This window comes from Drosophila mauritiana, chromosome 3L (assembly GCF_004382145.1).
Source record: "Drosophila mauritiana strain mau12 chromosome 3L, ASM438214v1, whole genome shotgun sequence".
NCBI classification, from domain to species: Eukaryota; Metazoa; Arthropoda; class Insecta; order Diptera; family Drosophilidae; genus Drosophila; species Drosophila mauritiana.
Genome location: NC_046669.1, coordinates 22,851,155 through 22,857,413, shown reverse-complemented (window position 1 = coordinate 22,857,413; position 6,259 = coordinate 22,851,155).

The window sequence follows — 6,259 nt, the reverse complement described above, 5'->3', positions numbered from 1 at the left end:
TGTTGATAACACAATTGATAAGTGCACCAGAGCACTTTTCACGTGTAGAAAAATTGCTGGTAAGTCGTGGAGAACCTCACCACGAATAATAAGATGGCTGTACCTCATGTTAGTCAGACCCATACTAACCTATGGAGTAATAGCCTGGTGTGATAGAGCACGCCTTAGCACCACTAAGGTGAAACTTCATAAGCTCCAAAATGAAATGACTGCAACCCTACAAGAAAGGATGATGAAAGTCTAAAAAGGGATATCCCTTTGCTGATGCAACCAAGGGATGAGATGCCAGCTGAGCATAGGTTCCCTTAAAACTTCTGCACTCATCTCAGTAATAAGAACAGTAGGACATCCCTGGGGAAAGTACACCCTATGAAACCACAAACAAAGTGGTATACAGACGGATCCCTGACCGACGAGGGAAGTGGGCTGGGGGTTGTAGGTCCCAGGTTAAAATACCACGAATCAATGGGCAGATACACCAGCATTTTTCAAGCTGAAGTCTGTGCTATTGCACGCTGTGCGGTGTTTAATCTGCAAAGAAACTATCGTGGCAGGGATATGCTATACTGTCTAATAGTCAAGCAGCCATAAAGGCGCTCAGCAAAGCTAAGATAACATCTAAGCTAGTAAATGAAGTGAGGACAGCCCTAGACAAACTAGGAGCTGTCATCAAACTTACATTAAGGTGGGTCCCGGGACACAACAACATCCCGGGAAATGAGCTAGCGGACAACCTAGCCAGGAAAGAAGCAGAGAATCCACTAATTGCACACGAACCCTTCTGTGGTGTTGGTCACCACAAAGTACGGGGCTTACTAAAGTCACTAGAAAGAAATTAAAGAAATTTAATCATAATAATTAATTACAGAACTCCATTTCACACACGTACACTCGAGGATCCACTAAACAAATTAAATATAAACTAAATCACTAGAATAAGTACACTGCTTAAACGCAAACAACGCACATATACGTGTGTAAGCATATGGCATATGGCCTTGCCTGACAAGTACGATGGTAACCCGGGAGAACAGATGGCCATGCTAATGTGTGTTCGCTCAGTCGTCGTCGAAGAGCAAGCCGTCGCGCAGCGTCTGTACGCGTGATCATATTTAATTCATTTAATATTTCATATATCTAATTTCATTTAATAAACCTATATTTGCTCAATCTCATTGCCTCACCACAACTAAAGCCATTCCTTCTTACACGTGGGACAATTATGTCGAACCCAACGGACGGATGTTTGAATGTCAACAACTTCAAGCATACTAGAAGCCATCAAGGTAATAGACCTGGTGGAAATTATTCCGAAATATGATGGTGAAGGGGGAAAGTGAGATGGTTTTATAGCAGCAGTTGAGCAGGTGTTAGGCCTGATTAGGGGGGAAGAAAGATCGAATATTCCGAGCAGTCCGGAGCAAAATAGTAGGAGCAGCGGCTAAAGTCCTAGATTTGGACGAGATTTAAATTGGGATCAAATTAAAAGAATATTGATCTCCCACTTTCCTTATAATGGAATTGCCCATATCAAAGAAAAAATAGCTGAACGTAGAAACCCTTTACATTAGGGTTTTGACTCTGAAAAAGGCCTTGGTGAGTTTGACCAAAACAGGCGAAAACAGCACACTCTTGGGGACCGAGAAAATTAAGTGGTATGAGGAGATGGTGCTGAACGCGTGTATTTCGGCCTTATAGGGACCGATAGAAGTACCCATAAGGAAAATGGGTGTCCTGAATAGCCAAGGCTTATGAGATAGCTTGTAGGGAGGAAAGGTTAGTTGCCTTGGAATGCGTCGACCCAGATCCGAAAACGCAGTGCACTGGTACTGCGACCCCACTGCAGTGAGGAGAAAATAATAATCCTCCTCCGTTTCCGATGCCGTTTGCCATGCCGGGTATGAATGGATGACCGGATTTCGGAATTCCATACCCGATGATGGGCAACCCATTTAGGGCAGGTAATTTCAACCATGGAAACTCTACAGGCCATATCGCAATTATCAGAACAGGTACTCCAGATGGAATCAGAATCAATCGAACCGAGATAGGCAGTGGATAAGTTATAATAGTAACAATTTTAACAGCAACAATTATACTAACGGGTATAACAACAACGTTAATAGAAGCAATGGCAGGGGACAGCTGGCGATCGAACCACCAACAAACACAGAAGGCAGCGGCCAGTCCAGGATGTCCAAGAATTCGAACAATTCGGGACAGTTCCAGACAGTCGTATAACTCGAACAATTCTAAAGGACCGTTTAATTCAAGCAGCGCTGCAGGTAAAAACGGCAGTAGAACCTCGGTCAGGGGTCAGCTGCATAACATTCAAGAGGATGACGCAAATTTTCCACTGTCAGCCTCGAACAATCCACAGGGTATTTAGGAACAAGGAAAGGTCATTCGACATTGCCCTATTTGTTAGTAAAGATTACGCCGGGAAGATCAATAAAATTATTTATCGACACAGGATCCACCTTTTCATTTATTCGACCAGAGTTAGTACAACCACAATATATAAGAAAACTAAAAGGCACAATAGCCATTAAAACCAACACGCAGTCGCATGAGGTTGAGAGGGAAGCATTTATACCAATGTTCGCAGAGTTAGGAGGAGTTGTAAGAATGCATCTCTTTAAATTTCATCAGTTCTTCGAGGGGTTGATCGGAATGGATACGCTGCAGCAGTTGAAGGCGGTTATTGATATGCAGAACGGATGCTTTGAGTTAGCAAACATGAAACAGAAGATTCAGTTCAAGGTCTACAGACAATCGAAATTGTATACAATAGAAGCCGAATCGAAAGGAGATATATCTCTTCCGGTGTGGCTAAAAGATGGAGATTTCCTAATAAACAGAACCATATTAAAAGAAAACATGGAGATTTCAGAAGGTATCTATAGGGCAGAGTCAGGACAAAGCCTGATAGAGGTGATTAACTACGCGGAGTCAGACCAGGAGTTATTTTTAGGGGAACCAATAAATGTCGTTGAATTTAAGTCCACACAACATTTTAAACTAAACATTATAGAAGAGGAAAGGATCGGTAATAGTAGCATTCCGTTTGGCAAAATCAGAGAAGTTGAATGAGAAGGTTATAAAGGATAGATACCCTATAATAAACGATGTATTAGACAACCTAAGTAGAGCGAAGTACTTCTAGACGTTAGACTTAGCAAGTGGTTATCATCAGATTGAGGTCAATTCGAGTATGTCCGAATGCCGTTCGGTTTGAACAATGCTCCCGGAACCTTTCAGAGGCTGATTAATAACATCTTTGGAGAATTGTTGGGTAAATGTTGTCTCATTTATATGGAGACCACACATGCTAAAGAAGCGGAAACAGGCGGAGAACCGAGTCCGTGAATTCTACTGGCTGATTGGCAGACAATCTAAGCTACCGACTTCCACTAAGCTCCTTATCTACAAAGCGATCATAAGGCCAATCTGGACGTATGGCATTCAACTGTGGGGCACTGCATCGAAAAGTAACATCAACATTATCCAGACATTCGAAAACAAAACGCTCCGCACAGTCACAAACGCTCACCCTTTCCACGATAATGCCACTATCCACGAGGTCCTCAGCTTCCCCTGGGTGAAGGATGAGATTAAGAAAAGCAGCAGGCAGTACATGCAGAGGCTTCAAGACCAACCAAACAACCTGGCACAAGACCTGCTGGACACCAGTCAACGCACCAGGTGGCTGCATCGATCCCACCCTTTGGACCTCTCTGGGATTAGACACGCACATTAAATTAAATTATATATGTCGGAGCACAATTATTATTCTCCATTTCGCGCAGCGAGTTTCGAACGCACCGAAGTTCTACACACAATTAATTCGTGTCACTCACTTCTTCTCCGTGCTAACCTTCGAACCACACTCGGTGACAGCGACCACACGCTGCCGCCGCGCTGTAACGGGAGATGCCAAAGCTACAAAAATACAGCCGACCAATAGCAACGCAGTATGCAATATTGTAATATGATGAAATACCAATGATTTCCCCGAAATGATGAAATTACTGTACTTCTGGAATATTCTAACACATAATACAATATGCTGACATACCAATGATTTCCCCGAGCTGATGGAATTATTATTCTTGTGAAATATTCCAGCACATCCACCAGCTTACAAAAGTATGCGCCGACACGGCCATCCTGACCTTTACACGTCCTCGTGAAATATTACCAAAATGATTCGTTCTCTACAATTTTATTGCAAAACTATTTTTACATCATTTTAAAATAAATATTAGCCAATTGACAAATCAAATATCCAAATTTAAATTTCCGATAAAAATTTCTTTTCTTTAACATAATTCATTTTCTTCTTATTCATATGTAATGCGCAACACGCCATGATCAAGACATTTGCCTTGCACTTGTGCTTACATTATACTTAAAAATTTCATTATTAGCCCTTCAGGCATCCATACTGTCTCTTTCAACAGCTTCAATAATTTCACTACTGTCTCTTTCAACAGCTTCAACAATTTCGCTACTGTCTCTTTCAACAGCTTCAACAAATTCGCTACTGTCTCTTTCAACAGCTTCAACAATTTCGCTACTGTCTCTTTCAACAGCTTCAACAATTTCGCTACTGTCTCTTTCAACAGCTTCAACAATTTCGCTACTGTCTCCGTCTAACAATTCAGTTATTTGAAAAGGCCCTCTGAACTTCGGGCTTAATTTTGTTTGATGCCTCTCTTCACTCTTTAACAATACAAAATCTCCGACTTGACATCTATCAACTTTAGCTTTGTTTTTATCAAATTGCGCCTTGTTATATGCTGCTGCAGCTGAAATACTCTGAACTGCACGTGCTCTTACTTCTTCTAGATCAACCTCATCTACCTCATCGCAAGGTGGAACCAACCCCAACGGCCGAGCAACTTTGCCAATAAACAATTCCAAAGGGCTTGCCTTTGTCACTTGACTAACCGTACAGTTTAATGCTAACTGAACCTCACCTAATGCGTCTTGCCAAGAGCGACTGCTAGTCTCGACTGCGGTTAGTAAGTTTTTTAAGGTGCTCATAATGCGTTCTACTTGACCATTTGCTCTACTTGCACCAGTCGCAATCAAGTGCAAATTTATTTTCTGTTGCTCACAGAAATCACTAAATCTACTGCTGGCAAAACACCTACCCTGATCTGCAATAATGCGATTTGGTACTCCAAACAGAGATATAGCCGACGTCACTGCAGTTACGCAAATCTCTGCGTCAATTTTATGCGTGTAAGTTAAATAAACAAATTTAGTAAAGGCATCCACTTGAACGATGATATACTCTTTCTGATCAGACTTGCCGCTTAACTTTCCAGTTATGTCGATGTAAACAGTGTGCCAAGGGATATTTACTTTTGGTATTGGATGAATTTCGCCCGAGGAGGTCTTTGACATTTTACACGTAATGCAGTTTTCAACGAATTTTCGAATTTTTCATAGGCCTTGTCTAACGTCTTCTCCCATCCCATGATTGACTTATGAATTTGGTTTATAACAGACCATCTAAATACCTTGGGAACAATTGATAACGATCGAGTTCTACCATTTCGCTGAATTTTTCGATATAATATTCCTCCTCTTAACTCATAAGTTTTTGCAACGTCCTCAGCCAGTTAATTGTCTTTCAATTTATTTACAATATTTACTATTTCGAAATCTTGACGCTGTTCAGCCAAAAGCCAATTACTTGATATTTCAGCCAAATTAATTCGTTTTTCAAGAACTTTGGGAGTTGTAATACTCAAATCAGCTGAAGGCACATTTCTTGAAAAGAAGTCAACATGCGCCATTCGTTTGCCTTCCCTATATTGTAAATCAAATGTAAATGATTGTAAATAAGACCACCATCTCTGTACTCTAGGAGATAGGTCTTGTTTTGTCCTTGAGGCCTTAAGAGAGTTACAGTCAGTAAAGACAACAAAGTTTCTACCCAGTAAATAATGGCGAAAATGTTTCATTGCTAAAACAACAGCAAGAGTCTCCAGTTCATATGAGTGGTAACGTGACTCAGCCGGAGAAGCTGCCTTACTAAAATATTCAGCGACATGAGACTTGTTGTTAATTTTGTGTAATAAGATGGCACCGTATCCACGAGAACTTGCATCTGTATGCAACTCGATGGGATGCTGCGGATCAAAAATTACTAAAACAGGCTTCTGGGTAAGAATAGAAATAACCTTTTGTCTTATTTCTTCATGCTCTGGCTTCCAAATAAATTCATTCCTTTCTGAAGTCAAAA